Raw genomic sequence first — 21,908 nt, 5'->3', positions numbered from 1 at the left:
AGATACACTTTTATCACGTTTATGTTATTAATGCTTTGTATCTCATGGGTTGTGTTATGTTTGATATTGTAAAGTATGTTTAGCCTTGCTGATTAAACAAAGAACAGCATCCGACCGGGGACTGCGAAATTGATTTGCACTGCTTTTGCATATTAACAAACAAAAATCATGTAATAAAATTTAAATATAAACCACGGTATTGTTAATATCTAAATCCTGACTTGCTTGCGTGCGCTTGGAAAACCGTGCATCTTGGCATATCTGTCAAACAAGCAGTACAAAGATTTGTAAGGCGGCTTTTGTTATAGTATCAGATATACGATGCAACTGAGTTATTGAGACCTTTATCTCACAATATTGCTTTTCAAGTTTAAATACCGTTATTTAGCTGAGGTGCTGGTGCTTCCGATGCTATCAGTAGAAGTCGTTAACAAAATAAATAAGAAAGTAAAATAAAACAAAATAGGAGTTGAAGTGACACATCAAGCAGCAGATCCCATCACGATGTCTCAAGTGACCTACAAGGCTGGAGCAGCACGCTTTGTTACAACACAATTAGGGCTCACGCATGCGTGCAAAAGGTAACCATGCACCGCTTCCAAGTGTTCCAAGAAAATTTCATGTTATTCTGAGCTCTGACTAGGGAACCAAGATCCTGTGCTCATCTTCTATTGCAAACAACTAGTCTGAGAGGCAAGCTGGGTTGCCTTTGGAAAGATGAAGCCATTATTTAGTCAGAAATGCTCCATAAACAGTACCGTTTCGGTATCTGATTGAAAAGTGGATGCTAAATATAGATACCTGAGTAAAAGAAACAAGCTGGGTGGACATATGTACTGTACACAGCATTTTGGATACTGTTTGTACCCAATAAACAGGCTGATGGAGTTTGCTTTTACATCTTATTGCGGAGGCGTAAAACTCTACATGCTGCGGGGGCATTAATAGCTAACAGAATCGCAAAGTCTTTGTCAGCACTGCTGTGCACATAACAATAAAGTACTAAGTGCATAACAACGCTAAATGGTATTTCGGTACTTTTGGGGTGGCAAATGTTAACAGATGTCCTGCAACTGATGCAGTGAACGTGGTGTGAGAAGCACCCACAGACTTGTAATAATACAAGGTTAATGTTTATTTTAATTTTTTTAAAAGGGAAATAAACGGTGATACAACAAACATATTAACTTAATGTGGATGACATTGGAAAAGTTAAACGAAAAATCGTAATAGATGGCTTATGTTTTTTTTTTTTTCAGGTAAATTATGCAGTCATAAGTTGCTGAAAAAATGGATTTCCGTAGTGGCTTCAGCTTATTTTGGATATTTTTCACTATGGCCCCCACGATTACAGGTAAGGTTGGCTTGTTTCACCTTAATATTTTAAAGTAGTCGCTCTAAGTGTCAGTAATGTAAAGGGTATTCTGCTAATAAAGTCACAGGACTTAAAATTAATTCAACAAACCAGTTTTATATACTTGTATACGTGGACAGGACGCTCCTGTTTGAAAGCCTACGGACAAATGATTTGTATGTCTGGCAATGCTTTTGTGTGTGCGGGAGGAAATAATGGCATACTCTTAAAGACCTAAAAACGATTGGTAAAATAATTTAATTGTTTTTGCTTGCATTAATGACAATTACAGACTGATGGAGCTAAACAAGAAACCAAGCTCTTAACAGTAGATTGAAAGCAACACTGTGACAGGTCATCTTTGATTTCTATCGCTTTCTCTCTCTCTCTCTGTCTCTTACACTGACACATAGACACACGCACACACACACGCACGCACACACAGCGCATCACTGTATGTTCATAGCAGTGTCTGTCTGCATTCTGTCCAGTCATTTAAGAGGTACGAGACATTCTGATGGGAGTGTTGCTCAGGCATGGAAAACTTTCAGTGCTAGCCATGAATGTTAAAATCACTTCCCGTGGCTAGTTTGTTTAAAAATGTAACACTTGCTATAAGTTGTGATTTTTAACATGCTTACACAGGCCGCATGCTGTGAACGCTGTTACCATATTTAACTTTTAGGAGTGAGCAAAATATTTTTGAACCAAGATGAATGTAGCATAACATCGTGGACAGTGGATATGTAGCTCGGGAGGAAAGGAAGTTTAAAAGTCTTGAATGCCTCACGTCGTTTGCATGTTCGCAGCTAATAGTATTGTTGAAATGATTAAGATGTTTGTCTTGTGTCTTCTCTGCATAATAGAAAGAAGGAAAGAAAGAAAGACTTACATTTCTAGACTCTATGTTTTTTTTTTTCCAGTAAAGGTCTCAAATATTATGGTCATACTGCAACAGCTGCACCATGCACATAATCAATGTATTGATTAACTAATGCATTCCGATACGTTAGATTAAAAGTCTCTGTGATTCCTGAACATTAATTAAAAACGTATATTGCAGGCATCATGCAGTTAGTAAATGTTTTCAGGCAGAGTGTTACATCACTGAATGCTGTCTCTAATGATGTAAACATTATAACCACATATGTCAAAAAAAAAAAGAAAAAGTATAGAAGCTGCCGCATGGAATGAATGCCTTCTCTAATGTCTTGGAAATGTAAGAAATTAAAATAAAGTCTGGTTTAATATTGTTATCTGTTTACTGTATGGTCAGGGTGATTATTAGTTAGCTGTTTCCATCCAGAGAACATTAACTAATTATGAGTTGCACAGTTGCTGTGATACATTATTTATACACTATGCAATATGTACCTTGCACATCACATATTTACGTGTATGAATGGGATACCATTTTACTGGATTATTTGAAAGGCTCTGTAGTTCAGGCTAGCCGAGTTTTAATAATATGTACCTAAAATCTAAAACTACTGGCTATCAGGCTAAAACCAGTAATTCATGTTATACCAAATAAACAAATTAAATAAAATATATTTTGGAAAAATTGTACTTCTTGCCTCTTGTCACTTCTGCACTCAACACTGCACATCTTAGCCTAAACAGAGGTAACAGGCAAATAACCTAATCTGTTTAAAAGCATGTTTACTAGTGCAAAAAACGTTCTGCTAAACAAAGAATAATACGGTTATGAGAGAGATACTGATATAAGTGGTATATAGAGTAGGAGAACACACTGATAACAAGTCATATCCATTTCTGCAGCACGTATAATATATTAAAACTGGAACACCTTCATGTGCACCCAGTATGTTTACCTCAGTATAACTGCTTTGTGGAATATCAGATAATGTTACAAACCTAAGAAGCATTGAATGTTATCAAAGCTTATGATAGCAATTGGAAGAATAGGCTTTTGATGATAATAAAAGACTTCACCACCACCTATTAGGAATCTCATTCATTAGGATACAACCTATAATATATCAAGTTTTCACCACATCTATCCATATAGCGTCATGTTTCAAAGTTAACATAATGTGCCTTAATTGTGTTTAGGTAGCCCAGAATGAAAAAAAAATGTACAGTTTAAGAAATATAGATGGCAAGATTTCCAAGTTAATTTCAGTATAAATTATTGTGTTGTCAGTTTGCAACTCATTCTGAAAAAAAAAAAAAAAAAAACACTTTCTGTCCTGCAGGTATTTTAAAATTTCCTATTACTTTTTTTGAATCTCTCCTCTCTGTTTTCTATCAGAAGTTAAATACCGCACTAATATAAGTTCTTGTCAGAGATGTACCACAGAAGGTTTTGTTTTTCTTTTCCCGGTTAGGGGTCGCCACAGCGGAACTACGGTCCGCTAATTATTGGCAGTAGATTTTTAAGGTGCCGAGGTGCCAGCCCGACGCCCAACCTTCAACGAAGGCACACCCATTCACGCATGTCTTTTGAACGCCACTCGACTGCGGGGAGGACATGCAGACTCCACACAGAAGGCGCTCCAGCCGGGAATAGAATTGGAGCATATCTTGCTGCTGGGTAACAAAGCTACCGCTGCACCACCGCGGCTTCTAGATGTACCACCGAAGGTAGTAGACAGAAGGTAGTACCGTAGTAGTACATATCTCAGAATGTACACACAAGCAGTAATTTGTTATATTTTGCAGTTGTAAATAATACTGAGTTTAGCTATTCGAGAAGCTTCTTCTTTGTTTAGAATATATATTTTAGTTTTGCATTACCACATTGTGGAATTGAGAATATGTTGTTAGTTTTTACTCCCGCTAGTCAAAAATCATCCAGGCAATTGTCTCAAAACACTTTTTTCTGACATTTCTTGTACTTAAACAAAGTCAGGTAAACGACTGTATAACCAATCATTTAGTTCTGTTTGAGAGTCCATGACAATATCACTTCCTTCCTTCTTAATTATAATAAGTTCTGGCAAAACAACATGAAAGAATATGTGGAAAGATCAGTGGAGGCTGGTGACTTCAAATTAAAGGGGAGCTGCAGGAGACAGCTGAATGGGTGGGGCCAATGGGAAGGGGTGTGACCAACTAGAAAGGGGTGGAGCTATGGTTCAAAACCACAGCAACTGAAACGTTAATTAAATACGCTGCCCTAGGTGCCAAACCGTCATTACGAGAGTCCAAGCAAGACAAAATGAAGTGTAGAAGAAAAACATATTTCAATGCATTGGCTACATGACAACTTACTTAATATCTAAATGGAAACACAAAGGTTGTGAGGTATGAAAAAATAAATTGCGTTTTAAATACATTACGGGAATGCCAGTCAAAATCAAGTATAAAAAAAAACAAGCAGCACTCAGCTCAAACCACTTCTCCTTGCACTGCAGTTCTAATTATAATTTATATTCAGCTTTATAAAATTATCAAGTAACATGCTGAAAGTAGCAATCTCTGTGATACCCCCACTTGTAAAAATGTTTCTTTTCCAAAAAAGACCTGCTGCCTGACGACAACTATCTATTGATTTCATGGAGAACACATGATCAAAGTAAAACATGAGCAGCAAACAAGAAACAAGCTCAAGATAAATTGCTTAAAGGATTACTGCACAAGTTATGGACCACACATGATAGATTGGGATTCTGTTTAATTTACGGGGAAAAGCCTGCAAAGATAACTGCAAGTCTCCAACAAATGTAATGAGCTTCTGAAAATACTGTAATCCTGTCCTTTATTACAAATACTGTCATATGCATTTCAATACCTAAGGTTTATACCTTATCTAGTTGTGTAAATATTCTCTGCATGGCAACAATGAAAAGGCTTGCAATGTTGGTAATTCTTTAACAGTATGCTTATTAAAGCTTACTTGCATCTTACAATCTCCGACAAGCTTACCTGATGATCATTAAAGCATTATTACTTTAATACAGAGCTACAGGGCACTGCAACAGCATGCAGTTTCTGAATAATTTGTTTGTTTGTGTCTTTCGGCTTTTTCCGGTTAGGGGTCGCCACAGTGGAACTCCGGTCCGCTAATGATTGGCAGTTGATTTTTACGTACTGGCTTGTCAGGTCTGATGCACAACCTTCAATGAAGGTACGCCCATTCATGCATGTCTCCACGCAGGAGACGCTCTAGCTGAGAATCGAACCGGACAGCGTCTTACATGCAATTTCTGAATAATAAGAAGCATAAATCAACAGTATAAAAATATGACAGAAATCCAGAACATTCTGCAAAATGAAGGACAGATGAAAAGCCACAGTCATACTTGTGGTCTACCTTGGATGGGGGAATACTCTGCACACTTACACTGCATAGCTGCTCTTTGCCTTGCTTGGACACATCCAGAGTCACTACATGGGGGAGTGGGGTGCAACAAGTATGTCACAATTTGAAATGTCTCTGGCTGATGGTGATGGCTCTGACACTCATACCTCTCAACCTCAGAGCAAGAAATCTGGACAAAGCCATACATAGAAGTGGGACACAGGCCCAAAAATAAGGACAATTTTTAAATATTGCTCTTAAAAACTTAGAAAGATAATAGAATAGTAGTAGGTCTTGCATTAGTATGAAATTTTGAAGGGTATCAGATCTGAAACTCAAATGTCTGCCATTATTTTCTAATTTCAATCTTTAACAATTTGTTACTAATTTGCCAGAAAACCACAATTTTATGAAAAACAGACCAAATATGTTATGCAAAAATATAAAATTGCCACACAATACAGCTGGGAACCTGTCAAAGAAGGGACACCTTTTTAAAATTAGTACTGTTAACTTGAGCAGCTGACAAAATAAGAGCATCTACATGTACTTCTGAAATGAAAGTAATCTATAACTCTGATCATTACAGTTATTTATAATTGTAAACCCTCCACATTTTCTTCCAAAATTGCCATTTTGCAGAGGGATTATTAGAGGAACAGCAACATTTTGAGCCAAAATTGGAGACAGTTGAGAGGTTTGGATATTTCTCATTCTATAAAGCGATTTATTTGCACATACCTCTCAACCTCTTAATGCAGGAAATCTGGATAAGGCCAAATATATTGGGGGAACATGCAAACAGCACTAAAAAGACAGTTGATAGAATAACAGGTCTTGCTTTAGCATGCATTTTTCTGAAGGTTATGACGTCTGAAACTCAATGTCTGTCATTATTTAGTGACTTCATTCCTAAATGATTTGGCAGAAAACCAGAAATTTTATGAGGAACAAACCAAAAATAAGAAGCAAAAATCGATTCATTCTGCAAAATTCTGGACAGTTGAGAGGTATAGTTCAGCTGGGGCTGTCTGAGTTTGCTGCTCTCCCCCCTCACAAAATCGTGGTCGAATGGAGCATCCCCCCTGCAGCCATTCCAATGTCCCATTCCTTGGTTATTTCACCCCATTTGCCATAAACACTGTAATGTGCATACTGCTTTACTTCTGTGATGATATGGATTTCATTTGAAAGTTTTATTTTATATTTTACAGCATAAACCCTAATAGATATCAGCTAAACAAAGCAATGCAGTCTCACAATAAAAATAGAATTAGCATTAAAACTTCTCTGCTCTTGAAACTCACATTCGTTGAAACAGCATTGAAACCCACATTCAAAGAAAATACATTTTTGCCAGTGGCAGATAAAGATTAATTTTGAGCTGTTTTCAAATCATAGGCCCCTTGAACACGAAACATACACATGCTCTTTGATACACATTCCTGTATTAAATTATATTCCTTGTACAATGCAGTACAGTTGTTAGAGGTCATTTTAAATTTATTGTTTTGAACATTTTTCCAGTAAACAATGAAACAAAATGCATGCACCAATAATGACAAAACTGCCCAATTCAGAACATTTCCAACATAAAAGTCTACTCAAACGTCTACAGTCCACCAGTATCAGTAAATATGCAAAATCTCCGAAGAAGTAAAAGTCATCTAAATAATTCCACATTAAAGAAATCTGTTAACTAACAAAGAGGTTACTGCTAGCAAGCAACTTTATATGTCATTGTTTCATCTACAAATAAAGTGCCTGTTGCCCTTGAGGAATAAATTGCCTATGTTGCATTAAAAAAATGATAATGCTAGTAATATCACAATAGGCAATGGATGGCAAACTGATAGGTTCATCGTTACTAGGTATTTTTGCCAAAGAGGACTGCAGCATCCATCCCCTTTAAAACAGTGCACAGCATGAGCAATGGATCTATCTACTGCAGGAGTAGAACCCACAGCCTTCAGCATCAAAAGCAAATACACTACCTGTTGTGCTATTTACAAAGTTACCAGACTTGGCATAAGCAGCAGTAAACTTTTGTTCCCCTGCAGCTCTCAGCTCCTTGTAAAATCTACTTGACACTCAACTGTATCTCTGAACTTTGCAGCACAAGAAACCTGGAAAAAGCCAACATTTATTGGGGGGGGGGGGGCAAAAGCCCAAAAACCAGGGACATATTTTAAACATTACTTGTATAATGTTGGAAAGTTAACGAACACTCAAACAAGTCTTGAATGCAAAACCACAAACTAGTAAAACCAAAAATGGCAAGCAGCACTGTAAGCAAAGTCGTAGGACCGATAACTTTCCAATAAACACAATTTAATAATGAAATACAATACACTAACACAATAAACTGAGCGCTTTTGGTAGGATCAGTGTCCTACCTTTTTCAGATACCATACAGGTCAATTAATAGGGTTTTTAAATCATTAGAAAGCCACAATTAAACAATTAACCAAATGCTGTTGAAAAACATTGGACATCTATACTAAATTTATATTATAGTTACACAATTATATTAATTGTATTTAATAGATTTTATGTTTGACTTTTTAGGCAAGAATATGCAGCATTTTTTATTTATTACATTTGAGAAAAGTGTGCTTATATTGGTTTACATATGGTGGTGCATAGCACCAAGATATCCACTGCACCTTTAAGGACAAGTCGAGTTATTCTGGCATTTGGTTAATTGTTTAATTGTGGCTTTCTAATGATTTAAAAACCCTGTTAATTGACCTGTATGGTATCTGAAGAAGATAGGACACTGATCCTACCGAAAGCACCCAGTTTATTGTGTTAGTGTATTGTATTTCATTATTGAATTAAATAAATAGAGAACATTATTTATTTAGGGGAGACATTACTTGAAATTGTATTAAAAAACAATTATATGATTTTTGATGGACACTTTTTTCTGCAAAAGACAGGGGTAGCCATGGGCTCTCCATGTGGGGGCAGCTTTGCTAATTGCATCATGGCATACTGGGAGTGATCCTTGCTTTTCCAGAACGAGTTATTTATGGAAAATGTAGCCTGGTATACTCGTTACCAGGATAATATGTTTATTATATGGAAAGGTCCTACAGCACGTATTTCTACCTTTATGGATAGTATACAATCCATGACTGATTTCTTCGAATTTACTTATAAATTTGATGAAATGGAAATTAACTATTTAGATGTTCATCTTGTCAAGGACATAAGCAATAGAAGATATTAGAGTGTAATACATAGAAAACCATCCTATTCAAATTCGTTCTTACATTTTACAAGTAGTCACCCCTTTCACCAAAAAAAGTCCGTAGTGAAGGGACAATTAGTGAGAGCGGCTAGGATGGTCACTGATGATACAGATTTCTATTTGGAGTGTTCACTTCTTAAGAGCATGTTTCTAAGTCGTGGGTACCCTAAACCCTTGCTAGATTCTATTGGCTTGGAAGTTAGCAATAAAAGGCAAGTAGGTCATTTTAGGCCCTTGCTAACCAATAGGTTATCTTCTATATCAAATGTCCTGAGTACAGTTAATAATAAGTCTCCTCCTAAGCTTGAATCAGACTACTGTGTCAGCTTCCTTTGTACTTACTCTTTGGACCATTATAACATGAAAGAAATTTTGTATAAGAACTGGTCCATTATAACAGAAGATCTAGGCTTAGTTAAAATGTTAGGCCTACAACCCAAAATCATGTTTAGAAGAGGGGCGAATTTAAAGGCCATATTAGAAAGGAAAAATACGACTAATATCCAAGCTAATTCGGGTATGCACAAATGTGGTGCATGTCACCAATGCAAGTTTATTTGTGGTGACAATAAAATTAAATTGAAAAACAAAATATTTGCCATAAAAGGAAGATATAACTGTCAAACTAAAGGTATTATATATGCAGCCACGTGTTCTCAATGTTCCGTATTTTACATTGGAAAGACGGAGAGAAAACGGAGACAGTGTATTTATGAGCATGTATATGCCATCGGCAAGAAAGACTTGAATAATACTTTGGCAGACATATTGCTGACTTTCCTGACCACAGTTTTAAATTCTCAATCCTACAACAAAGACACCCGGACCCTAGAGGGGGTCCGTGGCAGTTAAATTTAGAGATTGATGAAATTATGTGGCAGATTAGAACTGAAGCCCACATATACCCTGGTCTTAATGAATATATATCTATTAAAAGCATTTTGAAATGGTTAGCTTTGAAAAGATGATTTTAGCTGAATACCATGACCTCTTTATTATACTACCTATGGGTTGTCAGGTCTATGATTTGTATATGGCATTCAATTGTAGGTTTAAGCTAGTAATTTCTGTCAATAATGGGTAAAATGTTTAGAGTACTAATTTTTGGTCGCCCCTGGTATGTGTTCTTATACGTGAAGATTTTTAACATACTTATTTATAGGTTTTATATACATTTTATAACATATTATAATATATTATACAGTATTTTATACATACTGCATACATATTTAAATGTATTTATTTATTTATTCATCTTTTTGAAAAACATTGGACATCTATACTAAATTTATATTATATTTACACAATTATATTAATTGTATTTAATAGATTTTATGTTTGACTTTTTAGGCAAGAATATGTAGCATTTTTTATTTATTAAATTTGAGAAAAGTGTGCTTATATTGGTTTACATATGGTAGTGCATAGCACTGAGATATCCACTGCACCTTTAAGGACAAGTTGAGTTATTCTGGCATTTGGTTAATTGTTTAATTGTGGCTTTCTAATGATTTAAAAACCCTGTTAATTGACCTGTATGGTATCTGAAGAAGGTAGGACACTGATCCTACCGAAAGCGCTCAGCTTATTGTGTTAGTGTATTGTATTTCATTATTAAATTGCGTTTATTGGAAAGTTATCGGTCCTACGACTCTGCTTACAGTGCTGCTTGCCATTTTTGGTTTTACTAGTTAATGTTGGAAAGTTGATAGAATAAAATGCTGTGTTACCACCATACATTTCATTGCCAAGTATTGAACCCAGGACCCTATGCAAAACAGCCAGAGCAATGTATCATAATGACAAATCATCTATTTTTATGAAAGAAAGGAAGACTGAAACTTAAATGGCTACCATTTAGTGAATTCAGTTCTCACTACAGCTGTCAACATCTTAGCACAAAACACCTGAACAAAGCCAATAATGGGGGAATACAGCCCCCAAACATATTCAATGAGTTCAGTTATCACCATAGCTCTCAACCTTGGCACAAACAACCTGGTCAAAGTCAATAATGGGGGAATACAGTCCAAAAATAGGGACAAATACCCACTGAGGACATGCAGACTCCACACAGAGGACACCCCAGCCAAGAATCTAACCAGACAACCCGTAGCTGTCAGGCAACACTGCTACCACTGCACCACTGCACTATTGGCTATGTCAAGTAAAGTAACAAAAATACAGAAACCACAGATTTTATGAGGAACAGAACAAATATGAGGCAAAAATCTGCAAATGTTTTACAGATGGTGGTGGGTAGGGAATTCAGGCTCATGTCATTTGGGCCCAAGGTACAGCATTCAAACCTTATTCTCTACCCACCACCATGAAGCAAGTGGGGCATTTCACACACACACACCAGATTCTGTGTCCTCCATAAACATCCTACCTGGCTCTGTACTCAGCTACATCCTCTGCAGCGATCACCTGTCCTCAGACCAGCTCCTACATAGTGATCCTGCAGCCTGATCAGTCCTCCATAATGGCCTGTGCATGCCGTTGGGTCTACCGTGAGATGTGAGGAGGCTGGAGTCTCCTGCTGTTGGTCCAGCCTGCGGGTGATACAGTCTGGTGACTTTCCGGTTTGTGCAGTTGTCACTGTACAGACCTCTGGGCTGGAAGGGCAGAGTTTCCTGCCTTCCCTATCCAGACTGCCTATCAGAGCAGTCTGGAGCTCAGAATGCATGAGCATGTATGCTTGGAGTTCTGGTCTGCCTAACACAGCAGTCAGGAACTAAGCACGCATGCATGGAGTCTGAGAATTTTTATTTTAATTTGTTCTACGGTGGGGGGAAATGGGGAATATATTTAATCCATTTTGCAGGTGGAGGACCCATTTTACAGGTGGAGGGGCTGCAGTCCCACAGTCCTATAGCATGAGCGACCCCTGGGAAAGATGCATCTTGTATGCATAGTACAGCAGCTAACTTTCCCAGTACTCAAATGTTTCAGAAGAAACCACCATAGCATTAAAAGGTACAATAAAGTCTGCTTCACAAATTTTCTTACTCTTTCCATTTCAAGACATTTTGTTAACTGTGCAGAATCTCACACAGGTGGATAGATGCACTTGTTATTTGTTTTATTTTTTTATAGATTAGATACCATTGATAACAAGCCATTGTCCTTCAGTACAGTATGTATAACTTGTGATAGTGGGCCATTGAACAATAGTAAAGGTGGTCTGTGTATAAATCAGACACTGAAATTGTGTCACAATATGTATGAAGACAATTTCACAGTGTATTTATAGAAAAAAGGGCATTTCTTCCAACTAGCTGACATCAGAAATAATAGCTGTGGTATTCCTACTCATAACTGTAAAACCAAGTTTGAATTAATTTCCAGTTATCTACTGTTTATGGAAACAGTAACATTTTATTTATGGATGTATATAATCTGTCTTTTTCACCAATGCAATCAAAGTATATAATGCGGTAAAGGTAGTAGCAGCAAACAGTGGAGCAGGAATCTATAAAGTTCAACTGATCTTTTCATTCAAAGGTATCATAAGTTCACACATTGCATTGCATTGCTACCATCCTAACAGATAAAAGAACTGATGGATTGGCAATCATGAAATAGCCTATAACCTTATGATAAATCATCCTACCAAGTTTAGGTTTTATGTAAAAGGCATCTAAAAATCGTAATCACCAGACAGATAAAGGGATAATTTTGTCAAATGTCACTGTTAGGTTCATTACAGAAAGGATTACAAGTTCTTATTGTTCTTATTTGTTTAGCCTTTGTTATACTGGTGAAATAGTCAATGGATTAAACTCACCCAGAATGCCACTGAAGTTTTATTATTCAGATATTTTACTAAAATAATTTAGTATTTACAGCCTTGATGAAGAAGGGGTAATGCAGTAGAGGTTTTCATGACTTATATAATCAATAACGTCTAGATGGAAAACACTTATCAAGAAAATATGGTTGAATGATTGAGCACAGTCAGAGAATGCAATGGGGAACACTCACAGATGATATATGAGCATGAATGAAGACCACAGATAAAACAATTAAGCATGTTAAACATCTTTTTTTATTATATGTGGTCATTTGTGTAATGCTAATGCCTCATTTGATGTGTTTTTGTATTCTGTGTTTATTGGTCGTTTCCAAACACATTTGTATCTTGATAGTATGACCCGGTTTCTATGTTCACTTATGATATCAGTGCTGTGATATGCTTGTTCTTGAATTGTCACTCAAGATGTTGTCCGTATTTATTTTAATTATAAGCTGCCTGAGATAGTGATTGTGCCCAGGACTCCCATACCTGTAGGTTTAGAGGTCAAATCCTACGTCTATTACTATTTTTGTGGCAGTTCTCACAGAGGATTAAGACAACAAACTTCATCCTGTAATGTAAAGCTTAATTCCATTGGCCCCTTCTTGTTTGCCACTTGATTCTCTGCAATGCATTTAAACAGGCAGTGCTCTAAGGGTGAGTCTGAGAAAGGTTCTGTGGATCAATGCTCTACCCAGTGAACGATTACAAATAAATAAAACAATGGTACATGTTAATCGTATTCCAGATAAAGTGACTAAACTTGAATGTATTGTTAATTATTCAAAGCTGAAGTCGCTCCAGTCTTGCCCACTATTCACACCACTATCTTTATTAAGTGGCAGTTCTAACAACTCTGTTTGTGATTGATGATTCACAGTTTTGGTAAGGCAGCTTCAGGCAACCTGTTGAATTTCATACTTTACTTTTTAAAGATATAATTGGAGAATTTAACAGTTTCTTCATATAGATATGCAATATAAATGATCACTACTCTTCATATAAAGATTGCAATAACTACCACTTTGAATAAGAGTTTTGTTTTAGTTCTGTTTATGTGTTATAACATTGACCTCATTGAGACACACACCTAAGATATAAAATCATGGCTGGCCAATGCTTAATTTCAGTCTACTTGGCAGGCAAGATGAAGTGAATGGATGAAGGATACAGAATATGTTCTAATAAATTATACCAAGACAGTGGTGCAGAGATGGAAAAAAAAAAAACCTTGGAGAAGGTTAACTACCCTGGAGGTTGGACTTGTTCTTTGATACAAAAGCAGCACATACATGGAAAATGTTTTTAAGGAGGTATGGACTCAATGACAATAAGATAATCCAAGAAGTAAATGTCAAGGACTGACAAAGGGCCTGATTAGAAATGAATGCAATAGAGTCTGCAACTTAAGTTCTTTTACTAAACAAGAAATTTGTCAGACTAGCTGGGCGACAAGCTTTATTTGCCATGATGATTTGTGTTTCAGTTATTTGCATTTCTGTATTAAACTCCCTTTGGGGAATTCTAAAGGTAAAATGCTTTAGCTATAAGCTAGCCACTTTTAAACCATTCATGTTAGAGAAAAAAATAAAACCTGTCAACTATTCTGAATTGTATTCAGGTACCTTTGGTAAGCCTCCCGTGTTTTCCTTAGGCCTTGTTGCTGATGTTGTATGGGGCAGGTTGGCATAATGGTTAAGGTGGTTACCTTACAGACGCAAGGTGCAGGATTTGATTCTCATATAGGGTAATTAGCTAGGCTCAATATGGCCCAAAAGGGCAGTTAGCCAAGTACTAATCTATGAACCATTATAGGTTCTGTGAACCTATAATGTTGCAATGTTTCAATGTAATGTTTCAAGGTAACGATACAGCAAGCCCAAAGCCTCAAGAGTTTCAAAGGAAGTTAGTGTCAAATTATAAAACTCATAAACATCACCTCCAAAATATCCTTCCACTTGTACCTTAAATACTTTCAAAGATGTATATGGCACAAGTGGAACAGAATTCCATCTTGTACTTGCTCTATATATGAAGGAGTTATTCAGATATGTTGATCTAGCCACATGTAGATCACCAAAATAAATTACTATTCCTAGTATCTCTTGTTCATGACGTGAAACCTGTTGCCAGTATTTCATTTTTTGAGGCATTTAAATACTAACAATAAGTCTTCTCTAAGCAACTTATATGCAACTGAGAATAACTTCACTTGTTTCAGCCTTTCCTTCTTTCCTTATAGTAAAGATGCGGCACGCTAGATTGCTGCCTAGTAAAAGTTTTTTTTTGATTCTTCTGAGATTTTTGGGAGAGTCTAAAATGTATGTATGTGTATATATCTATATATTTGTGTGTGTGTGTGTGTGTGTGTGTGTGTGTGTGTGTGTGTGTGTATACATATATGTATGGATCCCCTTCACATGATTGAAATTACACAACTGAAAGTTAACATACTTTCATGAATGCTCGGATCACTGGAATTTTACTCTGGGAAAAGATACAGTTGCCAACATGGTGAACTTTGCCCTTTTCCCCACTGTAGTGATATTCCCCAGTTGCTATATTTATTTAGGGAGGGGTATGGGGGCAAAGCTCCCCACTTGGGTGGATTTGATTTGCTTTGTTTTTTTTTTGGTTTTTATTTTGTAGTGGTGGCCAAGTGTTGCCTTTCATGGAGTTGAATTCCAATGACACGAGTTTTCATGAAAGTAACTTTTCTGCAAAGTCATATTATCTTTTTAACTTTTGGGTAAGTGTAATTTTGATCATGTGAATAGGGATCCATATGAGTGTGTGTGTGTGTGTGTGTGTGTGTGTGTGTGTGTGTGTGTGTGTGTCTTTGTGTGTATACTTGCCCATAATGATCTTTATGTAAGTTGTTTAGTGACTTTTAAAGGGAGATCAGTGGATCAGTACTTTTTTTCCACTACTGCTATTAGCACAGAGGATGTCTATCATAATTCTGCACAATGTTTAGGAACAGCCAATGTCTGGTCCTCAAATATTTGCTGGTCAATAACTAAAGCTCTATATCTTTCACAGTATTTGATTCTGGGATAATTTCTTGATTAATTGCATATGGGCACTCACTATTATCTATATCAAAGCCAGGAACTTTACACTTTGAAATATTACAAATACTGCATTGATGATAGTCCATCTCTATATATAGAATACAACAGCTTTTGTAACAATCACTATTTATTAGTACTAATAACAATCACACCGAACTTGGTGACATCTTCATACTTGCTTATCCATGTGCCATTACTAGCTGGTAAGGAGGCCTTAAATATACTAAACAAGAAAGATCTCAGAACTGACCCCTGACGAGCATCAACATCGACTAGCTCATACTCTGAGACTCTGTTTTGCACTTTCACCTTCCATCTCCTATTTACAAGTCATTGATATACCCACTTAATAATACTCACCCACTTAATAAAATAGTTACTAGAGTTAAAGGGACTCAGAACCTGAATTTTTTTTGGTACTAAGTTAAGTGATCTTAAAAGATCAAAAAAGACCAAATCTATGTCTAATCCAAGGTCACTTCATAAAATGTTGCCATAAAATTTTCAAAGGTTTCTCAAACATGAGTGACCATGCACAAAACTGTGTTGAGAATATCAAGATTTGTTTAATATGACTTACAAAGCAATTTCAGAATAAGACTTTCATTGGCCTTCCCAAACAAACGAGTCAGTCTTACTGGTCTATAATTATTTATATAACCTGTTTTTTTTTTTTAAACAGCTAACTACTACAAGAGATTCCTTCCGAATTTTCAGTGCAAAATCAGTGAACAATGTTTTCTTTAACAAATACATTAAACAAGGTACAGAAAAAGTACAGACTTTTGACAGTAACGATTTAGACCATCTGGGCCTGATGCTGCTTTACATCTTATTTTATTGTGGTTGTCTTAATTTCTTAAGATATGATTTCAGAGCATATTTTATTCCTGCCAAACCCCATGTTAGAAAATAATGTAGTCGTTGGAATCATTTATGAAAATAAAAATAAAACTAGATGTGTTTATTATTTGGCTTAGTTAAGTCACGAGTGAGTTATTAATGTTCAGGCATTTCACCAGTTATTGTTTTCCTATACTGTGTACACGGTTATGAAAAACTTTGCTGTTATTCTTAATGTTACCTATTAATTTCAATTCATACTATGTCTAAGATTTCTTAGTAAGACACCATAAACTCATATATGCTTTTTTGTATCTGAACTTATTCTTAGATATGGAAACCTTCTAGAAGTATTCCAAAAATGTGTTTTCTTGGCACAAAATATTTGCAGTGATCTAGAGGTCAATGGAGGAGATTTAGCCATATATCTCACATTATTTTTATCTTTTGAAATTGACATGTTTTTGAATAATAGACTCTATAAAACTATACAAGAAATTAGATCTATCTCCAGTACTGTTTGCATGCATACATTCTTTTAGTATCCATGCACCAGTCCCAATATTGATAGTACGTAATCTCCCTTATACAATTTTCTTAAGCTTTCCTTTTTTAAAGAGTTATATTAAATATATTCATGAACAAACTATTAACTGTGTGAACAAGTGTGTTAAGATATGAACCATTACAATTCAAAGAAAAATACACTGGAGTATTAATTTCAAGATTTAAGTAAATGAATAACTTTAGTCGTAGGATTGTTGAATGCAGTTTTTGAAGAAGTACTCAGTCTTTTATGTCAGTTTCTTTATTGATGATTTATTTTAATAATGAAATGAAATAATTGAAGTTAGGTGCTCTCTCTTTCATCCAATCCCTGGTGATATTTTTTTCTAACTACTGCTGGAATAGTCCAAATGAAATAGAAATCTTCTTTCTTCAAATTGAACGTAGATGAGCTGTTGCTCCACTATTACATCTCCAACACTTGTTAGTGTACTTTGTAGATAGTTTTGATAATTTTCAGGAGTAAAGTAAGATCTATATATGCACTTCCAATAATAAAATGCCCCTGTAATGAACAGATGAAGTACATCATGCAGGTTGCTTTCTGAAATATTGATATGATTTCTAATAATATAATATCATAAAACTGATCATCTAAAATTGATTTCATAATTTAAAAATATTTTTTACAAGTCTGAAATTATTGAAGAGGGACTATGATATGTATATATAATCAAGAGAAAATAATAAATTGGTTTAGAAATGGAAAGATAATTACTATGAGTTCCTTCAAAAATTTATCTAGAACAAAACTCTTAATACTTTTAATTAGTAACCCATCAAATGAATCTAAATTAAACTCCATCATTATCTCTTTAGTAGAGTTTAATGAAACTTTATTGAAGGAATTATACCAAACATAGAAGCCATTTACTTTTCATGAAAGCATTTTCAAACATGACCTCCTTCTAAAAGTTCCTTTAGTAGTACTACATGTAATTAATGAAACAAACTACAATTTAAATCAATCTGATTGTATATAATTATATTAAAATTATGTAAGTTTGAGTTAGCATATTTGGGAATGAAAGGGTTAGCTACATTATACAGAAATAGTTACAAAGGACTAACAATGAATATTTAGATGGAAATTCATTATAAATATCGGAAATCTTCATTTTTATCATTAAATAATTGTAAAACACAACAAACACCAAAACTGTAGAACCAGGTAATAGAGCAATACAGCGCACAGCTGTCCACAAAATCAAATAAAGTGATTTTGTGGACACCTGTGCAATGTATTGCTCTATTATCGGGTTCATTCAATAATTATATAGGCAATTGTTTCCAATTGGCCATGTAGTTTATATCAATTCACTTATTTATTATTTTAGTAGTCACAGCTTTAGCATAAGTTTCAAGATTACAAAATCTGAAACAATCGTTTTCCTAAGTTCTTAAGTGGTGAGAAAAGCATTCTAGATTTTATGGATACCATAAAAAGTTTGATAAGTTTTTGTTACATTTTAAACAACATTTTCTGAATAAAAGGAGGTAGTTTGAATAATATAAAAAAATGGTAAGATTCTCCTTTTTTATTAATTGCAGTCTATGTTCAAAAGAAATAAATACATTAATCCAGAAATTAATTAATTTGGATTTTTCCATATGATTTTGCAAAATTTATAATTCTAGTATCATCACAGATATCTTTAATATAAATACCTAAATGCTTTAAAATCCTGAGTTTCTTAAGCTTAATCAAAATCTAGTAAAAAGCATGGATGATTCAATTTGCTTATTGAAAATGATACATTTTGATTTACTATTAATAAAATCTAAATTGGAAATTAAACTATTGTTATCATTAGTGAAAGGTTATTTAAACATGTGTGGATTTGTTAATGATACCATTGTATCATCAGCAAATAAAATTAATTTAGATTCACAAATAACAATTGTTATTCATTAATTTTAGAACTTGATCAAATTTGAAACATTAAAATTTCAGTAGGGCAAATAATAAAGGAGAAATAGGACAACCTTGTTCAGTCCCCCTTCTAATTAGAACTGGATTAGATGTGAAAGTACCATTTTTATTGTAGATTATGTTATTCTTATAAATGGGCTCTACTGGACAGATACAATATTCTGGAAAACTAAAAAATCTTAAAACTTCAAATAGATAAGTCTAATTTCTGGAGGCAAAAGCATTTTCTACATAAAGGCTAGTAAAATGCTTCTTTTTGTTTGTATTAATAATATCAAGTGGGGTTAGAATTCCTTTGATATTGTTTTGAGTGTGCCTATTAGGAATAAATCCTGTTTGATCATCATTAATTAAAACACAGATGAAACTTTTTATATATTCATAAAATATGCATAAATAGTTTGTAGTCAATTTTTAAAACTACAATTGATCTAGAATCTAAATATAAAAGTCATCCTTATCTTTTTTTAGTGTAGTAGTTATAGAATAATATCTCCAAGAAAGTGGAATAATTAGATTATTTTGCACTTCAAAAACAGCATAATGTAAGATGGGTATAATCTTATGAGATAATTGTTTTTATAATTTTGGTGCAATGTCATCAGGAACCAGAGATTTGTTGCATTTAGGATTTTTGATGTTATAAGATATCTCAGTCGAGGAATTCTTTTTGAGCACACATTTTATGTTTTCTTGACAGAGGAGACATCTGTAATGTATTTATTAAAGGAAAACTCCACCTTATAACTAAAAAAAACATATTTTTCATTGCATCTTTGCTTTTGAGCTGTTTTAATACCTCAAAATCACTCCAAGTGCTTCTTTTACAATTTTAATGTGTCTCCCTCAGAATGGTCGATGATGGGGTCTGCCTTGATAATGTGATCTTGTGTTCTTGCTTTCATTCCTTCTTCCCAGAATACATTTTAAGTCCTCTTTATATGAGTCAGGCTAGACATAAGGAAGTGGTGTTTTCTCATGGCATTAAGAGACAATGGCAGGACTGTGGAGCACTATCAACTAAACATACATTCTGTAACAGAGCTACTTCTATTTTTCCCTGACTAAGCCTCATTTATATGTCTGTCAGAGCTTGTTCTATGCTATAAATAGCTGTTAGCTACTTCCAGCAAAAGAAAGGAGGTAAATAACAGGTTTTTGTAAAGGGAGTCTTTTGTAGTCCTAAAAGAATTGATATGCCTTCCCCCACATTTCATGTTGAGGTATGTAAACTCTCACTGCAGTAAATGATCCTTTTTATATCACAAAAAGCAGTATGAATTCCCACTGAAGGCATTGGGAAGTAGCAGAAAGAACTAGTTTGAAGTTTTTCTCTCTCATGAATGATGCAGAATTAAAATGTGCTTTACTAGTCCCTTAATTAGTTCTGTCATGTTCACCCTCTTTTTTTTCTGTTTCATATTTGTTTATACTTTGATAACCAGGAAAGTAAACTGGTTCCAGGACCCTTTTCAGCCAAGGCTTGAGCTATATTGTTAAACATAATAGCAAGTATTAAATGCACATAGCAATACAAAGAAAAAAAATGCTGACACAAAGACATTGACCAAGATTGCATGTGCAACACATAGCCAATGTGTGACAGTGACCAAGTAAAACAAATTTAATAAATCAATTCATTTTTAGTACTTATTTATTTATTTATTTATTTGTTTTATTTTACATTTGTTGACTGGGTTTGTCTGAATGAGCTTATAGCCCTTTTTCAGTGGAAGTCTGGGGAGAAAAGCTCCACAGTTACTTATAAAAGTAAAGAGAGTACTTACGGTACCAAAAAAAGACAACATTTGGAGGAAAGCTCCCAGAATTATTTAGTTAAAACATATTTATAATGAGGAACAATATCCAAACACACCCGTGGAGACAATAATTCAACTGAGCTTCAGAGTAGTCCTTGGTCAATTCTGATTGTTTCTTAAACACAAACTTGTCTCTGCTTTCGCTCATTAGCAGCAGTACAAAAGAACTGCCTGCTCACCGTGAGCAGGCAGTTCTTTTGCACTGCTGCTAATGAGCGAAAGCAGAGACAAGTTTGTGTTTAAGAAACAATCAGAATTGACCAAGGACTACTCTGAAGCTCAGTTGAATTATTGTCTCCACGGGTGTGTTTGGATATTGTTCCTGGTTGTTCTTTATTCTTCGTGAGTTTTTGTTCCTGTTTGGTAACATATTTATAATGTTCAAATAGCATTTATATTAAATACAGACTATTAACATTAAGTTTTCAATAAGAAACAAGTATAGACACCGATTCAGAGATAGGATTGTGATTGTAATGCAGCATAATTGAGATATTTTAATTAAAGCAGTTACAGCAAGATCATAATAAATAGAATTGGTATGAGAGTAGGAGTATCGTTAGATTGAGTAGGAAGTAAGAATGTGTAGGTAAGGCAGAACTTAAGCAGTGGATTAAGGCAGGCAACTGTGCTGCACTAGGAATAGGAAAGAGAATAGGTTAAGGATGCTGAGTACAGCAGCAAGACTATTGACTGTGCAGGTATTCTTTTGTGGCCGATTTAAATTCCTTAACATTGTTGAAAGTCCTTATTTCCCATGGGAGTTTGTTCCATGATTTGGCTGGATTATAGATGTAAAGGATGCAGCCATTAATATTCTTTGGTTGACAGATTTGTAGTAGGTCTTGAGGTGAGCTTCGAAGAGTCCTAGAAGGAGTATATTAGGAGATAAGGGAGGATAGGTTGGGATAGAATGAATGTTGATATAATATGGAATGAATAACCAGAACTGGGAGAGAAGATGGTGGGGAAATTTTAGCCAGTTTAACATTTTT

At 34.9% G+C, this 21,908-nt stretch overlaps 1 long non-coding RNA gene across 1 annotated transcript in view; it reads left to right on the top strand.

The window, feature by feature from the left end:
* Nucleotides 1-593: 593 nt before the first annotated feature.
* Nucleotides 594-21,908, top strand: part of LOC122793223 — a 181,995-nt gene continuing 160,680 nt past the window's right edge. The window contains exons 1-2 of the long non-coding RNA XR_006363453.1: nucleotides 594-1,126; nucleotides 1,260-1,354. This is a non-coding gene — a long non-coding RNA (uncharacterized LOC122793223). The remainder of the gene's footprint in view (nucleotides 1,127-1,259; nucleotides 1,355-21,908) is intronic.

The sequence above is a fragment of the Protopterus annectens genome, chromosome 2.part0 (assembly GCF_019279795.1).
Source record: "Protopterus annectens isolate FY-2018-M chromosome 2.part0, PAN1.0, whole genome shotgun sequence".
In the NCBI taxonomy this organism is placed as follows: Eukaryota; Metazoa; Chordata; order Ceratodontiformes; family Protopteridae; genus Protopterus; species Protopterus annectens.
Note: the sequence above shows the minus strand (reverse complement) of the source record. Positions and strands in the feature narration are given on the sequence as shown.